This window comes from Passer domesticus, chromosome 2, assembly GCF_036417665.1.
Source record: "Passer domesticus isolate bPasDom1 chromosome 2, bPasDom1.hap1, whole genome shotgun sequence".
In the NCBI taxonomy this organism is placed as follows: Eukaryota; Metazoa; Chordata; class Aves; order Passeriformes; family Passeridae; genus Passer; species Passer domesticus.
The window spans coordinates 30133779-30154446 of record NC_087475.1 but is presented as its reverse complement, the minus strand read 5'-3'; the positions used below and the strand labels follow the sequence as shown (position 1 = coordinate 30154446).

Here is a 20668-nt window from a genome sequence, read left to right as displayed (position 1 = left end):
GAGGGGAGCCGGGCCGGGCCGGGGGCTGCGGGCGGGGTAGCTGAGCCTTTTCTCCCGGCGGCTCCGAGAGGTGGGCCGGGGCTTTCAGAGGGGCTGACAGATCTGAAGTTTTGGAGGCTGAATGAAAGAAACACTCAGCTAACAAAACAGTGCGCCACAGAAGAAGTTTCATCTGGTCTGGCCAAATCCCTCCTTTCTTTCCATCTTTTCTCTCCTAATAACAGCTGCCCTCTCATTCCCTGTTACTCCGCTGTGAAGAACAAAACCTCCCTCTGACTATCTGTTTTTCTTTTCTTCCCCAGAGTAGGTCTCATTACTGGTGATTAGCAGATGATTAAAACCAATTCAGCTTCCCCCAGTAGATATTTTCTCCCTGTTTGTGACTAACGCGTCAGTCTTCAATGAACGTGCTCCTAAGCTTATTAACGGGCTCAGAGGATTAGCTGCCACCGAGCGCCGCCACTCCGATATTGTGATGCAGCGAGTGACATGGAACCATTTGCTGAGCACAGGCAGGGCCGCTGGGACCAAATATCTAAATCACAATTTTAGTTTTCATCTGGGAGCGGGGAGGGGGGGGAAGGGGGAGGAAATCCCAACAATAATTACAAAAATCAAACGTTTGGCCAAGTCTGAAAATAGCCTTAAACTTAAGGGCAGGAGCACTGCCGTTTTGGAACAAACAACCCGCCGCCCTACCCAAAGAATAAAACCCCAAACCCGTCCCAACTAAAAAATTTAGGAGGTTCCTTCACAGGGCGATTAGCTGATTTGAAGTCCAAAAGGGAGCGTTTTGGTGAGCCACCAGTGCAAAACATGCAGGCCCCTCTCGAGGTCGATATGCAAAGGTGTGGGTTTGTATCACATCTCTCTATCTGCTGCCCGTATATTACTATGTAAAACCCCAGAGTATAGCACTCTCAAATCGGAGATTAGAGCAGGATGCAAAATTAGAAGCTTCACTTTATCCCACCCATCCCTTTAAAAACGATCAAGCTTAAATAAAATTTAATAGCTAATAATAAAGGAAAAGAGGTCGAAATTATCTGCAAGTTTGAATTATGCAGTAAATTATCTCAAGAAAAAGAAAAATGTCATGAAACAAGTTAAAATAGGTCAAGAAAAATATTTTTGAATTACTTTTTTTATTATTATTATTTTATGCTTTCTATTTCTTCTACTTTTTTTTTTTAAGGACTGTGGTTTTGATTTGTGGCTACCTTTATAAAATTGAGCCTCTGAATTACACTTCACTAAACAGACATCATTGTAAGTAGCCCAGATAAATAAACTGATTGGTACTCACATTCCTTTTAAAGTCATATGAAACTCATAAATAACAAGAAAATCCATTGGAGTTTTAGGAGAAATATCCTGATAGAAAACACCTCTTCCCTTTAGGTACAGAACAGAAAAGAACAAACATTTTTCTAGAAATTTCCCATAAAGTGAAATTATAAAAGAAGTATTGATGCTTGGTTAGATGAAATATTTTATTTGGCATGATTTGTAAAATTTACTTTGGATTTTCTTTGTTATTTTTGCAGTAGTTGGTATTCATTTATTGTATATTATATAAGCAGAAATGTGAGGGGTTTTCATCAAATTTGTCAGTTCCTTAAAATCTTGACAACAAGCACTATTTATAAGGGCACTTTGAGATTTCTGGAAAATTTTTATCACAAAACCTACATTTTTTTTTATACTGAGAATTGTTTCAGGGGAAGATTTTTGAGTGGCAAACTCTGGTGACTAAACAAAGAGTCAAAACCATAACTTTAAGCATCCAGCTTAGAAAACAAAATAAAAAAAAGCCCCAACCCAACTTTAAAAAGTTTACATTAAAAAATCCTTACAAGGATTTTTTTTCTCACTCCATTTTTAAAATGCTTTAAAATAAAAGGCTCCCCAAATAATTCCCTTTTCACATCTTCAAATTTCTTCCATTTATATTTTTCATTGTCACTTTCCAGTGCGGCTTAACTCTGAGTGTGCTGAAGCTTGAAATGTAGCTTCCGATTTATAATAGCGACAGGACATGCAGCAAATGTCAACAAATCCCCTGTCACCCAGGCAAGGAGGAAATGTGAGAGGTAAGGTAGAGTAGCCCTTCCTTGCTGCATAACATACATACACACACACAACCCCAAAAAACAAAACCCTCAGTAAAAAATAAAAAAAAAAACTAAGATCCTGCTCATGAAAAGGTGTATGAGCCCATTAGTATCAAACCAGGACCAGGACGGGAGGGTGACACACTGAAAATTTGCAGCTATGCATAAAATGCAGGTATAGATCTACATGATTATTGATATGTACCTAATTTAAAAATGAAACTCCCCCACCATATACCTCTCTCTTTGCAAAAATTAAAGGAATTCCAACACACCAGACTGACCATATTCTAAAAAAAAAAAAGCACCCTATAAAACCCACATCACTGACCTTGAGTGACCTCAATAAATAAGTAACTGCTGAAGGATCAGCTCCCTTGTTGTGAAACAATAGACCCAAACTTCAGTGGAGCGCATGCAAGAAAATGTCACAGGAGGGTAGCACAGGATTTCAGAGCAGAAAGAAAGTTTGGAGAATGACAAGCACACACTGCAAGTTGCTGAAGTAACCTTTAGCCAAGGAAATTCTGCATTTGGCATAACTTTTAGGGCTGCAGGTACCCTCCCCACCCCCTTCTCGCCATTCTGTTAATAGAGATGGAGCAATGTGATTGAAATACATTGTTTTCTTTGCCACACACTCTTTTTTCCTGATCTCTGAGATGTCATTTTATAAATTTATTCGCTGGCCAACAATGAATCATGCAAAACATAGCAGGCCACTCGTTCTCTGCAAATTTTCTGTCACTGGTTTTTACTCTTTTTAATGTGATCAGTCACCTGAGTCACATTACATACAGGCTTATTTCTGGCTCCAGCTTGGAACAGAGTACCTGTAAGACAAGAGGGAAAGCTGCCTTTGATTGTGTCAAAAGGTCTATGAAATTAGGAGCTAATATACTGGCTCATAAAAGAAATTTAAGAATATTTTAAATCTTTTCCCTTGGACTACTTCCTGCCTGAAAAATCCTTACTAGGAAATGTGGATATTATGAGCAGGTTCATTCTTAAAATGGATTTTCTTCTTTTATCATCAGGGACAGAATGTGATTTAGACAAATGGAGTGTGGCAGGGAGCTTTCTTGTGTCATTTGAGGCCTTGTCCATCTGTAAGTTGAGGCCAGTGCCTATGAAAAGCAGGGCTTGCCTGTCCATCATATATGCAGATTTGAACTCAATACCACAATTGCAAGAGAGGGAGTTAGTTCATCTTCAGAGGCTACCACCACTGAGCTGGATATTAACTCCTTAATCCCAGCTATGATAACAATCATGTGTTAGTTAAAACCACTTTCCTGGTTGCTTCACTTCTTCCTGAGACGAAAGAAATAAAGAAATTATAAAGGGAAACCTGCTCCATCTGTGGCCAGAACCAGACTGGCTCAGAGAGTAATAAGCTCATATAAAATTGAGTTTTGAATGTTAATCTTAAAACATCCATGTCCTAGTTTAGGATATCTGACTTAAATTTAGAAGTGGCAAGAGTGAAAAGAGAGTTAGGAAGAGATGGGGAGAACAAGGTGTAGGCAGAGGACTAGTTTTAGCCCTCAGCTGTTGGTGTTGTTACTATAACACTGGGCAATACAGCAGGAGTGCTGTTCAGCCATCAACACTGGAACCCCTGCTCTTCCTCAAGTCTCTAGATTTAAAACCCAGATGATTATGCAGGAGTAGTATTTTCATCATCTTTTTACATGGAAGGATGGACATTTCTGGGTAGGAGAGACTCCATTTTCTGATTCACTTTTATATTTACTCTGTCTTGCATTCAGTCATTTCTTTTTCAGCTGAAAGATACAAAGTTGTTGCTGACTTTGTATTCTGCTGTACCACAACAGTGGGTAGAGGGAAGGGAAAGCAAATGTGCAGAGTTGCCAGGAGACAGATTTATTCTGAACTTCAGCACCGTGGAGCTTCCACCATGACATTCCTCCCTTCTTCCTTCATTCCCTCACTCCAGGTGTAAGGCAGATAGACCAGATATTGCAGGAAATGACCAGCTCCTGTTTTGTACTAAAGCATTCAGTTCTGTTTAATTTTGGGCCGTTCACAGCCCCACAAAACAGTGTGAATGTTTTCAAAGAATGGCTGTGAAATGGGTGCAACATGGAAAATTCAAGTGGCAAATCTGCCTAGAAGCATCTGATCATTCTTTTCCTGCTTTCCTGCTTCCAAATGCCTATTTCTTCTTTGTGTTTAAAAGTAGCACTTGGAAAGAGGGAAAATAAATCAATCTGTTAATCTGTTTTTCTTGTGAAATAATATCTGTTTGCAAATACTCTTAAATGTGGATTAGGAATGGGGCAGAACTGGTGTTCCCCATCCACACCTCTGCCACATTCAGAGGACAATCTGAAAACACATGCCACCATAAGAAATGTATCTTTAAAAAGTTTGTTTTTATGGTTTTTTTCTGATCTGAATTTGAATTTGAATCCTGACTTGCAGCATAAACAGGAGCACACACAATCTGAACTGATTTACCATCAGTAACTTTTTTCTATCCATCACTAAACTGCACTGATTTTAATCTGACCATTTAATCTGACCAAGAGAAAGAACTTGAAGAAACTATGGAAAGTAATTAGTGACACTAGAGTATGGAAATGGTAGAATTAAAGAAATACAAGCCCTATAATGAATATAAAAGCAACAAAAAGAGCCTTATATGTCTAGAGAAACCATACACAAAGGCACATAGAAATGTAGCCTACTAGGTACAGGACAATGGAATACAGCACTGTCATACCTTCAGGGTGGGTCAGAATTGTGGAAACCTGAGAATATTGGTCAGATACTGGAGAAAGGAATTATTTTAGTTGCAATTTCCAAACAACTTGAAAGTAGGACAACTTTACTGTAAAGAAAATGGATTCATACCAGGTACAGTTTTCACAGAATAGAATAGAATAGAATAGAATAGAATAGAATAGAATAGAATAGAATAGAATAGAATAGAATATTTCAACTGAAATGAACCTAAAGTGATTATCTAGTTTTACTACCTGACTGCTTCAGGACTGATCAAAATTCAAAGGTGGTTATTAAACACATTGTCCAATTGCTTCATTAACACTGAAACACTTTGGGCATTCTCTACGAAGATGCCTATGACATTTTTTAATGAACCTCTTGGTAAGGAGATGATTCCAAAGTCTAAATCTCCTCTGGTGCAGCTTAGAACCATTCCTGTGTGTCCTAATACTGGACAGCAGGGAGATCATTACCTCCCTCTCCACCTCCTCAGGAAGCTGTAGACAGCCATGAGGTCAGGTCACCCTCCACTCCAGCCTTCTTTCTAACTGAGTCTACTTATAAATGTCATATAAGGCTATCTAAATAGGGAAGATCAGAACCACTGTCAGTTTATAATGGCTTGTTTCTTTAATATGCTTCCTTCTGCCCCAGCAAAGAGAGATAATATTTCTCAAGTTATTTTGATCACCCTGAGTGCTTTAAGCAAAAATATTTAATTTATGCCCAATTTATATTTTGAATCCCACTTCTTTTAAAATTTTAAAAAGGTTTACTTGTGTCAGAGCTCTTACTGGTTTTATCTTCATGATGAGTCACGTTCCTCTACTATTGTTTAACATTTCTGTGTTCTTAGGTTCCCTGTAATTTTATCCCCATAGATGTGAAAAATGCAATTCATCCTTCCATCTATGCCATAGGTGTGGGTCTGGCCTTTCCACTGCCTGGGAAAACATACTAAGATTGACACTTGAATATTACCTAGTTGATATAAAAGTAACTGCTCCTGCTCTGGTGTGGGGTCCTCTATGGCTGCTGGGCGGATATCTGCATGGACATGGTTCTTCATTTTGCATAGGGGGCAATCTTTGTCATGGCCTTTGTCATGGCCTGCAGGCAAACCTGTGCTCCAGTGCTGGGAGCACCTCCTCCCCCTCCTTTTTCAGCAACCTTGGTGTATGTAGGGTTGTTTCTCTGTCATTTTTTCTCACTTCTTGGCCTCACAGCTGTTATGCAACATTTTTTACCCTTTCTTAAATGTGAAGATTTACCAGCATCACTTATGGTCTAAGCTTTGGACAACATGGAATCCATTTTGGAACCATTTGGCATTTCACAGACAACACCTGCAGACCACCCAATGCTAAAGCCTTGCCATGTAAGGCCAGTACAATGTAGAAGCAATATGCTGGTTTACATGATTGTCAAATTTATGCTAACTGCATAATTCTGCAGGTTAAAATGAAGTAATGGAGCAGAATATGTGGACGTGCAGATGCTGCTTTGGATCCACGTCTGTGATATGACCTTGAAAGGGCAAGAAAGAACTTCATTTCTGTTTATGAAGCTCTACCTAAAATGTATCAAGAATAGCTGAGAGTATGGATCTTCAATATGAGCAGAAGACAATGCCTGTGAATATAAGACAATCTCTTCACAAACATGATAAAGCTCCAAAGAGACATTTATCTATAGCTCTTAGGAGCTATTCACACATTCAAGAGTGCAGAATAGGTTTCTTGCACAGAAAAGATAGAAGCCTAGGATGGAGGTAAATCATCTTCTGTCTTATTACAATGGTGACTACAAAATATTTAAGTGGGTTCTTACATATCTGCTTTCTGTACTCGATTTGGCTGCAGTTGCCTCTGATGTTGTTATCCAGAAACACATTTTTCCTTTCTCTATGTTACTGCTAGTAACTTCAAAATTATGGAGGGTTTTAAGTTAATAAATATATTAATTAATAAAACCCCAACTTCAAACAATATTTTCCAGCTCTTCAGTATATTAGAAAAGGAAATTGTGTTTGTAAGAGGATTGTAAACATAACAGTCAAAATAGTAGATGTCACAAATTCTTATAAAGGAACTTTCTATCTCCCCAGATTTCCTCACCTGATGCTGATTCAAAGCATACAAACAATAAGATTTTTGCCTGTTCAAATGAAGAGAATTCTTAGTCTAACATATTCAGGACAAATTAGGACAATTTTAGTTTCCTAGTGTTTTTAACTTGTCCTTCTAGAAGCTGATCTGTCATGGAAGGATTTTCCTCTTCATAGATGCATAGCTGGAATGATAGCAGGCTTGATTAATTGTTTTCCTTTCCATTTTGACATCAAGTCATAGCATCATAGAGTATGTTGAGTTGGAAAGGACCCACAAGTATCATCAGTTCTAACTCCTGGCCATGTACAATCCTAAAAATCACTCCATGTGCCTGAGGGCATTGTCCAAACACTTCTTGAACTCTGAGACGACTTCCCTGGGGAGCCTTCCAGTGCCCAAGCCCCCTCTGGGTGAAAGACCTTTTTCTAATACCCCACTTAAAGATTCCCTGACACAGTCAATGGACTGTGCACAGTCAACAGACTGCATCAAGAGATTATGACACAGAACAATGATGTTCCCTTGGGTTCTATTGCTGGCCATTGTACAGGAGAGATAAACGCCTGCCCTTCTGCTTCTTATCATGAAGAAACTGAAACTTCTGAAACTGTGGAAATCTCCTAAAGCAATAATGGAGGGGAAAATTTTCAAGATATCCACTATTGATCTTATCTCTTGGCTGTGTTGTTTCTTGTCATTCTTTCTTCTCCTCTTTTCTGCATGGACAAGTTTCTTGGTAAATTTTAAAGATAAAATTGTCTCATCACCTCTTTAATGAAGGTCTGACATGTAAGGATCGGCATGTAGGTAAAAATGGAAAACCCAGAGAAAGAACAGTCTTTAGAGATAAAACTTCATGTACAGCACCATATGTAAGGAATATACAGAACGCAAGTGTTCTATAATTTCTTGTTTTCCTTTCTTCAGGAAAAACTCCAACTGTGTCTGGAAAACTAAAGATAAATCTGTTACGTAGAAGACCATCCAACAGAGTAACAGAATTCTGAATTTGATAGGGCACTTGGATAGGGATGAGAAGAGCAGGAAGTTGAGAAGAAGGAAACAAGAAAGGAATGCAAGAATGAAGAGAAATGGAAGCAGAAGAACAGTGTAATCAATGTAAGGTTAAGCAGAGAAGAAAATGAGCCTAATACATATCAGAGAATGGTGACTGAGTTACTTTGAGAGGAATTTCATTGCACTGAAAGAGAAGATAACAGAACATAGTGAAGCTCTAAGAGACTTATTTTAGACCTGAAAGGTCATATTTCAGCTGCCAAGAACTTTTTCTCAGTTACTCTGAGCTGTACAATATACTGTTCTATTTCTTGGAGACAAACCAAAGGATCCCAAATTATCAGCAGCCACCTGATCTGCAGTGCTGGAGACATGAGAAATTCATTAAGAATTTCATAAGGTGAATGAGGGAAAATATTTTCCAAGTAGTGCTTTCATGATTTTCAGTGACATTTATGCATACACGTGTCTTCTTTCTTTTTTGACACTACAGATCTCCAGTAAAAGTGAAAAAAGGGAATCAATACAAATAAACAGAGTCGTTCTCTAGCTCTGCGTACCAAACAGAAAAATCCAGAATAACTGCAGCTGTGCAGTGATGTGGATGCTTTAATCCAAATGCTTTGGTTATTTGGTTTTCCCTTATTGAAAGTAGGCACATTTAAAAAAAAATGTTGTCATTGCACAAACATGCATCCAATGTTTGTGCCTGTGAGTATTCTACCTTATCTACACAAAAAATGCCAATGGAATATTATTCTATCTTGATAATACATCCACAGGCACAGAATGAGGATTGTGTTGGATCAGTAGGACATGCACAGTTCAGGAAGCTCTTTTCTTCAAACCTCATTGTAACTCCAGCAGTATTTTCAATGTTGGTAGCCCTGAGGGATATAATAAAATTAATTTCTTCACAAACCTCAATGACCACTTCATCAAGAATTGGTTTTCCCCTCTCTCATTAGGTAACTGACTGCTCATACAGCAGCATTCTTTTGGATAACAAATAGCAAAAAAGAGCCTATAGAATTTCTTAGATGGGTATGTTGCAGCTCCATGGCTGGGACAAAGTCCTCTAATATTTTAATGCATGCGTTTTTGTTTAATGAGATGATTCTTTACTCACTTCTATATTTCCAGTGGAATTGGCTCCTTCTAAAGTGAACTTGCATTCCTGGCTCCAGAAGGTGATATGCAATGGTATGATTTGTCAGCTTAAATTTAGGCTGCAGCTACTTTACTCTTGTCCAGTAGTTCATGTTATAGTGCTGGAGCTGCTAGGGTGATGTTGGTTTTTTGTTGTCTGTGGCTTCAGAACTGATTCTGATTTTTCCACTGGTTTTTGAGGCATCTGTGAAGCAGCCTCCCAGAGAAAATACCGTGTTCTTAAAAATAGCTATTTCTGTATTTCAGCAACAGCCACACAGAAGCTTGATATCTTAGACAAATAGCTGCACCCTATTGCATAATAATTTTTAGGCAAAAATTTCCATGATTCAAGCATATTTCCTTTTACATCCCAAGACAAGTTTTCCCAAGCCACTCTACCAGCAGGATGATAAAGCAGCACACTGTCTTTTGTGAAGCGATGAATTCCTGCCTAGTTGTGTCAGATATTATCAGTTATCTGTTTTGCTTGACACTGATACAGAACAGTGCTAACAGACACATAGGGTGTGTCATCAAGCTGCTAATATCAATGAGGTTGCAGGGTAGGCCCTGAAGATCAATTCTTTGAGTTTTATGCAATGGAGAAGGAGAAAGGAGAATGCAGATGTGTTTTCAGTGTAAGACTTTCGTCAGCCTGCAAGCTTGTTAATGGAATTAGTTCCCATTTGCATCAATATCACAGATGGGTAATGCCAGAGACATGGCAGGCAAAATGTGATGAGCAGTGCATCAAATGGGAAAGAGCAGGATCATACCAATAGCTCACTTTTGGGCAAAGCAGAGGGCAAAACTGGATGGAGGTTAGATGCTCATGCAAACAACATTCAGGGAGGAGCAGAGGAGCAGTTGCTTTATATTGCCTTAATTTACCACAGATGTGGGTGTACATTGAACTGCTTTGAAAAAAAACATCTTGTGTAAACATCTAATTTTGGGGGCTACCTTACACTTTAGGTGCCAGTCTCACCATGTGGCTCTCAAAGACATGAATGACTGCAGTGTGGGCAGTGGAATGAAGAGGAGTAAAATGGGTAAGTGCAGATTAAGTTCTCAAAGAAGTACGAGATCAGTCAGGGTAGTGGAATGAAGAGAAGTAAAATAGATGAGTGCAGATTAAGTTTTCAAAGAAGACAAGATCAGTCATGTCAATAGCCATTTGTTTCACATCTTTACTACTTTTGTCACAGGAATACTATCAGAACAGACAAATGTTAATTTCTCTAATATTCTTTTTCTGTCTCAAAAATTAACATAATGAGGGACAAAGACCCAAACAAGTTGAGTAATTTCCTGTATTGCAAGCAGCCAGAGCAGGAAGGAGTAGATAAATGCTGGGTAACAATGATTCTTAGTTACCACCACTAGCCTTAAACAGCCCAACTATTAAACATTAAATGTGATCCTAAGTCAGCTCAATTAAGAGCCACATGACTGGTTTTGTAAGGGATGTGCTCAGCCCAAAAAGACAGGCAGAGTTTTTAGAATGGGCACAATAGATTCTGAGTATGACTTCTGAGTTTGATCCACATATTTATATTCTAAAGTGGCTCAATTTATCAGCCTGAGTCAGTGATGCTCTGAGGATCTTTGCACTATGGAATACCCTCAGGTTTCATAGAATCACAGAACGGGTCAGGCTGGAAGGAACCACTGTGGGTCATTTGGTCCAACCTGCTCAGGCAGGGTCATCCCAGAGCACATGGCACAGGATAGCATCCAGATGGTTCCAGGGTATCTCCAGTGAGGGAGACTTCAAAACATCTCTGGGCAATCTGTTGTAGTGCACGAAACTGTTCCAGGCTGTTCTAGTCTGTCTCTTCCAGGCTTCCAGGTGAACTTGCTAAGCATTTTGAGCTAGACAATATCAAAACCAATATAACAAAACAAAACAAAAACAAAAGCAACAAAACAAAACAAAACAAAACAAACCCCAAAAAACAAAACCAAAAAAGCGACCTCAGTGAAACAGTGCTAAGATTGAAATATTTATATTTTATGTCCAGAATGTAAAGTAGAGCAGGAAGCCCAAATTTTTGCTCAGATGAGTCTTGATCTCCTCTCATGGTTACACTGACACTTTTGCTTCATCATAAGCATTTTCACGTGTGGTTGTGGTGCATTTGGCAGTAAAAATGGTAGATATAACATATAACTTATGTTATTTGCACTCTTCTGAAAACCCAAGCAAGTTCACCAGGATATCCTAATACCATTCATCAGATAAAACTTTTGCCTAGTGCTTTATCTGTCTAAATTATGTAGTGTTATTTTACTGAAGCAAATGACTCCATGGTAGTCAAGATAATGGTTTCAATGCAATAACTCTCTATAATGAGAAATATTTGAACCTCATAAGTGTGATAGAAGAAAAATATATGAAAAACATTATTTGGGGGAAGAATTATTTTATAAATGGTCTATCTGTTAAATTAATACTCTGACAATGTCACAAGGTCTTTTTGCATTATTACTGCATTTAACTCAGATGACAACCATGCCTCCAAAAAGAGGCACAGTATTTGTATATGTATGCAAATATACATGCAGAGTATATTCAAGGCAAGAAAGAAATCCAGCAAACCTTTCTTTTTTAATTTCAGTCCTTGAATTTTGTTACAATATTAAATATACAGAAGAATTATTATCCTGTTCTGGGAAAGAACGTGAGACTGCATCTTCAAAAATATATTTTATTCCGATAAGAATTCAAATTACATGGTGCTGGGTCTATCTGACAGTCTCATGTATACTACAGAAACACAGAGCTACAAAATGTGATAATGTAAGTTGGGCTGTACACCAAACCTGTCCCACTACAGTCCAAATGAGGTTATTGACTCAGAGAAGGAGTCATTGATAAAGCAATTATTACCAGCAGCCAGATGTGTGATAGCTCATTTTTGGAAATGGACAGATGCCCCAGCATTAATGTCCCGTAGATATCAAACATAAGAAATTCTTTGAATAGATGCAAAATGACAAGCAGCCTTATATCAAAATCTAGTAGATTTAATGTGTAGCATTTCCTTGGAACCATAACAGAATAAACGCATGACTAAGAGGCCAAAAAAGTACAAATTATTATTTTAAAGGTGACCAATTTGCCATGTATTAGTTAAGTTGTCCAGAAACTTAATGCATTCCAATAAAGATTTATTTATTTTTTTAAGCTACCAGGACATAATGTACTCAAAAGTTAGGTGCGTAATTTTAGGTACATTCCACTTATTTCCATTCATTGCACATCCTTATTAGAAAACTCTGCCATCTGAATATTATACTTCTATGCCAAATGTGCAATTCTATAAATCAGCCGGTGAGAGAGGGTGCCAGCCTTCCTGATGATAAATACAGTGGCAGGAATCTACTTTGTTTTGTAGCATGTAAGACTGATTAATCCAAAGCTGTTTGCAAACTTCATTTCATACAGGATACCCCCACCCTCACGATCAGATTAACAAATCAAAGGTACATTCAGACTTGGAGACAGGTTGCCACTTAAGCATTTCAGATACTCGGGTATTTGGTTAAACTAAGCTTGGATTAACAAGGTCTGACTATTTAAAGGGAGTTATGTTTAGGGGTTCTCTGTCTCCACTGATTTTAAATGCTGTGCTCATGGGGTAGTGGCGTCCAGTCTTAAGAGCTTACAGAGCTTTACAGCCTCCCTGCAAGCTTCATGAGCTTAATTGGAGATAAGTATACACAAACTCACCTTCCTAGAAAGACCTCTATTTATGTGAGGGGGAAAGAACCCAAACAAATCTCTTTATGCAGGGACTAAGCTGCATCTTTTCTGTCATAATTTATACTTATTTTTATTTAGTGGAATTTATTAGACTAAACCCTTAATCATGTGGAATAGATGAAAGTGGAATCATTCAACACTGTCACCTTTTGTTGTCACTTGAGACTCACTAGGAGGTGATAGAGCCTGATTAAATTATTTCTTAGGAGCAAGTCATGCCTAACAATTTTGCCTCAGTGGAAAGTGGATCTGTGGGGGTCTGGGTCTGTTCTCTGACTTTCTTTTATAAATTTAAAAACATAAAGACATGACTTCTGTAGCTAATATTCCCAACAGCGTTCCCTTACCAGTCAGAAATGTCTAACTTTGTAATATAGAGAGATAAGATTTGCAGTGGAGAAGTGAAGGAATGTGCAGCATCTCATCTCACATGGAGAAGCTGAGTGAACTCACCATTGAGAAAAGGCCATATTCTTTAAGGATTCATGCTATTGCCATGTGTAAGGGTAATTGAACAATGGTTTAATGACACTGATGCACTGAGGGTTTTTTGGTCACTTGTGCTGGATTTGTCTGCAGTATAGTTAATTTCCTTCCCAGGGGCTAGCACAGGGCTGTGTTTGGAACACAGGGCTGATAATACAGAGATGTTTTGTTATGCTCACACAGGGCCAAGCCCTTTTCTGCTTTTCACACTGCTATGTTGATGAGGAGAGTTGGGGTCCATGGGAAACTGGGAGGAACCACAGAAGCTGACCCAAACTGACCAGAGGGATAGTTCAAACCCTGTGACATATTCATATTCAGTGTGCAGGGGAGGTATACAGAGAAAGGGGCATATTTGTAGTGATGCCATTTGTCTTCCCAAGTAATGCACATGATGTGGCCCTGCTCTCCTGGAGATGACCTGCTCGTGGGAAGCATTGAATTAATTCCTTGTTTTTCTTTGCTTGTGTGTGCAGCTTTCACTTTCCCTGTTATTAAACTGTTGTTATCTCAACCCAAGAGTTTTCCAGCTTTTACCCTTTTGATTTTCTCTCTAATCCCACTGGTGAGGGAGTGGGTGAGTGGCTGTGTGAGGCTTTGTGGACGTCTGGGTTTAAACCACAACAGCTGTACAGGAGCTGATGCTGGTTGGAGGTGGGAAACAGAAACATGGATATGAGGCAGCTTTGTATTTGTTGCGTGCCCCAACACTGGAAGGAAATTATGAACTTGACTCTATGTTCTTAGAAGGCTAATTTATTATTTTATGATCTATATTATATTGCAGAATACTAAACTAAACTATACTGAAGAATACAGAAAGGATATAGACAGAAGGCTAAAAGATACTAATGAAAAACTCGTGACTCTCTCCAGAGCCTCAACACAGATTGACAGTGATTGGTCATTAAGTTAAAACAATTCACATGAAACTAATGAAGCAATCACCTACCACATTCCAAAGCAGCAAAACACAGGAGAAGCAAATGCAATAGTATTGTTTTCCTTTTTCTCTGAGGTGTCTTGGCTTCCCAGGAGAAAAATCCTGGCAAAGGGATTTTTCCAAAACATATGACAGTGACAAGGCAGGAACTGTGGAGAAGGTTTCTGTGGTATGGTTTTATTAGTGTTGGCTTACATTCAGTCATTCAGCAAGAAACCTTTCACTTATATACACCTGTATTGTCATAGGTAACTATGTGTATTGTGTATCTCATCACTTCTAAGGAATGGAGAAATTTAGCATTATAATTTCTTCAGCAGTTTCAGATCATGATAAAAGTTTGATATCCATTACACAGCAATAAAAATGCATTTTCAGAGCTTCTTTTCAATTATTTTTTTATTATTTATTATTTACACATTTAAAAGAAGATTGTATTTCTGCAGAAATTTCCAAGTGTCCTAAGGAAGGTGGGAAAGCTGCAAGTGAGCCACAACTGATGCAAGATGAAGCTCCATTTGGAGAGGAAGAATATGCTCACATCAGGTGATTCTTCCCACATGTCCTCTCTCTAAATTGTCTGTCTCTGGATAGGGACATTCAAATTGCCGTGCATTGGTCAGAAATTAGCTATCCTTTGGCTGTACAGCTAACTGAATTCAACACAATCTAGTGTTATTTGCTAGTAATTGATCCCTAGTCAATCAATAATTTCATATTGATGGTTCAGGAGAATGTTTGTTACATATAATGAAGAGTTTCCTTAAAAATATGCTTATGAATTGTTTAATTTTCAGTTCTTACTAATGAAGAAATGAAGGGTCAGGAGGGAAAAGGAGGGGAGAAAAGGTCTCAGGAGTATTAGGAAACAAAATATACAGGAATAAATTTAAGTGGCTTTAATCTGCTATAATCTGGAGACTCTTCATTTTCCATCCTGCCTTAGTTTAAATAAAGAAAATACAATATGATATGTAACAATGGCTGAATATTTATTTATTTATTATTTTCTTTTACTAAAGTGAAGGTAGCACTTATGATAGGTTCAGTTGAAATCTCAGTTGCCTTTTTTCCCCCCTCCCAAATCTTTACTATAAATACATATTTTATGTGTGAAAGTACTTTGCATTTATGAGATTAGAGAAGATTTATAGATATATCTGCAAAAGAAAGTGTGAGTGAAAGGCTGGGTGGCCTGTTACTGGTAGTTCATGCTGGTCCCCTTCCAAAACTGTTGGGTTTTTTTGCTTATGAAGAGATTGAGGAGGATGTCAGAAGGCCAAGTCATGCTATAGCTTCCTTTCTAAATTATTCCTGAAATCTTGCTGCTTCTATTTAATGGAGAAAGAGCTACAGTGGGATTAAAAATGAAGTTTTTCCTATGTATTTACTTCTGAACCCTACAGGGTTAAGGAAGGACCAATAATTAATTTTATTTCCTATGAAAGCTATTTTAGGTCCTTGACTACTGCATTAATGTTTTCTTTAGCATCAGTGTTAGCACTGTTGCCACTCCTCACCATTCATCTGCAAAAGCCCCACATATCTGACTCACCTGCCCTTTTTTAGTGTGACTTCAGTGGATAAGTTTTGCAAGTCACAAAATCTGTTCTGCCTCAAGGAGAGTACCAAAGTCTGTGTCTCCTCACATGATTTGTCTCATTGAAAATCAGAAAACTCTGTTCCACTTAGGTTCATGGTAGGACTGACCTCTGCCTGTCCTTCTTCCTGCATATTTTCCTTGTTTTTCCCTCTCACTTATATTTATATAAACAGTCTCAGGGAAGGAACCTACAAATGCAAACACTGAAAATTTGGTCTACTTAAAATTCAGTAGCTAATAAAGTTCAAAATAGTATGCTGCTCTAGGGGCTTGTTAGCAATGCACAGGTGTAATGCAGGTCTCCCTTCCTTTCTTGGACTCTAAGTTAACTCTTAAATGATGATTAAAACAAAACAGATGCAAACCAGAGCCAGTTGCAGTTGTTCTGACTAACATTAGCAGTTGTTATAAAAACAATTAGTAGGAAAAGACTACAACATCAGTTCTGTTGGCAGGAGAAGGCACAATCATGGCCAATCCAATCCAATTAAGCCATGTCTCCAGTATGCAGATGAACAGCAAAAGTGAAAATCAGCATATATCAATACATTGCCTTTCTCAAGACACTGTAGATGCAGAGAAGATCCCTGGAGATGCAGAGGGCACTATGTGGGAGAAAGATATATGATGAGAAAAGCCCCCTATAGATTGGAATGGGTGCTCTGAAGCCAAATATCTTAAGAGAACCAATGTGGGTCCCTCAGCACTTGTAGTGATGTGTAGTAACATCTGAAATGTCTGTCCCAAAAGAAATTTTGAATGTCATGATTAATTTCAGCCAGAATAAAATCAAATAATTGAAATTTCTGAGACTTATAATAAATTAATTTTTTAATACCGACACACATACACTTCTGTTGTAAAAACATGAATATAAGTTTACAGAAGCACTTTATTATTAGTCTTACTATATTTCTGTGTGATATATTGAAATGATGTTACAAGATGTTAATGAAATTCTGAACTAAATCATCTAAAATGATGAAAAATTTTCATCATTTTGAATGAATGATTTAAATGATATTCAGTATATTCCAGGAGAATGTGTTGACTTGATTGAGTAATTTTCCAGTGGATTTTTTTTTAAAATCCAAAACAGTGCTATAACTTAATGCTTCTTTATTTTTGATTCTCCAAAATAAAATCTCTGACCTTTGAGTTTTCAGTTTGGCCCAAATAAATAACAAACCTGCAAGATATTAAATTAAAAAAAAAAAAATGAACTCTAATTCTGCTAGAAAATTGGCTGGATCCTAAATCATATATGTTTCTTGTTATCAAAACACAATATCTCTTGATTATCTATAGTATCATTTATAAAGTCATGAAGTGATAGCACTTATTTCTGAAAAACCTGTCTTGTTCTAATTAAGTATTACCTTTGTAGGGCCCTCTTACACACTTTATTTACTCAAGTTTTTAAAGCATAGCATTCTGAAATGCAGAGTAGTATACATATATATTAAAAAAGCAACACATTAAAAACCTCAGAGGAGATGCAAGAATTCTCTTCCACTTTGGCTTATAACTAAAAAGAAAATGCTGGACTGGAATGTGCCTTGCATTTTTTACAGAGAAACCTCCTGGAATAAATTAGTAAGCACAAAAGGCAGAAATATATTTTATAAAATCACAGTTAAAAAAAACCCCACAAACAAAGAAATCAGAAAAACAGAACAGATCAGGAGAATGTACATTAGAGGTATATTCTTCATCTTAGGAAGAGTAACTTTAAGTTCATGTTTTAGGTGAAAGTTCTCAAAGCTCATATTGTTATTTTCTCCCAGGGCACTGCTTACTGACAGATTCAACATGCAGACTGCATTTCTGCTGGATTTGATAAAAACACAATTAAAATTTCGTACAAGGGGGTACGCCAAATTGGCCTGCATCCTAGAACCCACTCCAAGCAAAACCTTGGGGAATATATTGTACAAGAAAAGGTCTGTCCCCTGGGATTACCTCCCACTTCCTTTAACCTGATATTTTGCTCATCCTATTATGAGATTCCTCAGAGGGGTGAAACACTAGATTGCCTCATTAAGACTCATCATTTACAAGATGTTGACAAACGCTGGCATTTATCCTGTTGTCATAACAAATGTGAGAAAATGACCACTTGGCAATAAGTGATTCTATGCAATTGCAGGTTGTAAAATACAAGAATATGGGGGTGGGGGGGTGGTCTGTGGATAATGTATTAGTATCACTATGTAGCATCTCTGAACGGTTTCTCAAGGCATTGTAACAAATCCAGGCTGAAATAAATAATAATGGAGAGCTTCTTTTTATAGCATTTTCCACATGTGCAGCCCAAACATTAATTAAGAACAGTGAGAGAATAGTTTTAAACACAACATAATAATGAAACAGTTATTATTATCTTACTGGATATCTCATCACGAATACCCAGCATCCATACTGTCCTTGCTGACAGCTTGAAAACTCTCTGAACTCAGTTTGCCTACAGCTCTCATCTGCCCTGAGGCTGAGGACAGCATGGCCTTTCTTAACGAGGGTCATCTCACCCCCTTGATGTTAATGGTATGTAAGGCCATCACAGGAGGAGTTCCCACAACAGAGGTTGCTGAGACAGGTTTGGGTGTGAGAGAACTGTTCTGAGTCTATGCACAAGTGTTTCGAGAAGTGAGTTTTCTTCCTTTGGAAGCACCAACAGTGCAGTCACAAGGTAGTCCTGCAGGCAAAAGTATATCTTGGAGACAGAATCATCATCCATGAAAGCAGACAAAGATAAATGTGAAGACATAAATGCCTAAAACTGGATGCAGTCCTTCTCCTTAAAGCTACTTTTAGGAGCTCTCTGTTTAGCTGAAGGACCTTGAATCCTGTGAGTACTTCGGTCTTCTCAGGTGTCCAGGTTCTGCTTCTGAATATGCGTCTCAATTTTGACCATTTTTAGAATGTTGACACCTCTAACTATTGTTTTCTTGCAGCTAAATCAAAACAGAAACAACAACTGATTATATTAATTATAATGGCTTTATTAACAGACACCAACTGTCTTGTGAGATGAAACCAGTGATACTGCTAACAGTCAGAATTAAAAGTGACAATAACTTGTTTGCCAAGGGTAGTGACTTGCAGGTGGTTGGTAATTCCATCCTACTTGAGTAATGTAATGCCTGAAACGCTACTGTTATGGTGGTGGTGGGGCTCTAAAAGAGACAACAAAATTGCCTTGTCATCAGAATTTACAGCCACTGATTTCATAGTATCTAAGTCCTAATTGGTTAATTCAAAGAGTGGTATGTAATTCATTGATTCCCATTTCTGTTACTAATCATTATTGCTCACTTCATGTTTCTGATTATTTGACTTGATTTGTGTGTGTGAGTTATTTGAAGCACAGAGAGATACCTGTTGGAAGATGATGCCCTTTGAACCATGTCTTCAGTTGAGTACTGATGCTCCTGTAATACTAAAAAAGAAAAAAATGACAGCTCTGAGGAAATCCTTACATTCTGTGGAGGACACTACACTTTTGAAGTAAATACTTTTCAATGCTAAATATATATTGCTAGCCATGTCAAATTCTGTCTGGTATATGGGACTTCAGCCTTTAAGATAAAGGGTCTCCTCATCTTCTCCTCAGCTGCAGTTACTCCTTGTATCAACAGACTCTCTCAAATCTACTCCTGAGTCATTTAGACGATCCCTTTGAACATTTGTTGCTGCTCTTTTAGATCTGGAGCCATCTTATATATGGTGTGATGTTTTCCCAGTCACAATGCCCTAGAGTGTGGACTCATCATGCTTTCTTCTTGCCTTTGTACTCTTCTATTTTGTTTATAGTATTTTTAATTGAGTCCTGGACTCCCAATCTGCACTCATTAAACACAGAGCACATAAACACTTGTAAAGTAACAATTAAGTCACAGCCAGGTACTGGTGTTTTCCTCCCTGCTGACTTTACCTCTGCTGAATACAATTCATTAACATTTCCATAGCTTTGGTTACCCCATATTGGAATTTAAGTCTGTATTTCCTTACTTATAATTGCTTACTGCCTATTCTAAACACTGCTGTTCCTTTGTTTTTGTCAGACATACAGTGCTAACTCCATGCACCTGCCTACAAGCAATGGGGTCTGAATGTCCCAACCTCAGTGTTTTCTAATGGATTAGAATATTTACATGTGCTCCAAAAGATTTTTTGCCTTGGACAAAAAACTAAATGCACTCACAGAGTTACATGCAGAAATACATGTCGTGTTTACCATTTTTTTCACTGTAGAGCCCAAGTGGAAAATGATCGGTATTATTATTCCAATTAATGTAATTATCACTGTCTTACAACTGTAGTTGTTAGATGGTTTTTGTAGGCTGTTGTGTCCAATGATCTGCTCATGATGAACAGACTGTTGCCACAGATGTGTTTGAGTCCAGCTTGTTGAGGTGGACTGCTCAGTCAGTGTTAGGAATTGAATGTACATTTGTATCTCTGATGCACTAGTTTACTACTCCATTGAGAATGACTTTTTAAAGGTAGAAGGCTGGACTGTGAAGAGATATGAAGGTGGGTTCCACACCTGAAAAAATGTCATACACAGGTACACATCATGAACTATACAGATGGTTTCTGTAAAGATCCACATCAGTATCTCTGCATTGCTCTCTGCAGACTCATGGAGATGCAGAAGGACATGGGTCAAGATTATTCATATTTCTACATGGCATGGCATCTCATGATACAGGAATA

General features: G+C 38.0%; 1 long non-coding RNA gene across 1 annotated transcript; it reads left to right on the top strand.

Moving 5' to 3' along the window:
- Positions 1 to 1182: 1182 nt before the first annotated feature.
- Positions 1183 to 18865, top strand: LOC135293617 (uncharacterized). The gene is made up of 6 exons (XR_010355736.1): positions 1183 to 1269; positions 1974 to 2093; positions 7907 to 8396; positions 10124 to 10200; positions 14793 to 14892; positions 17737 to 18865. It is a non-coding gene; the product is annotated as an uncharacterized LOC135293617 (long non-coding RNA).
- Positions 18866 to 20668: the final 1803 nt, after the last annotated feature.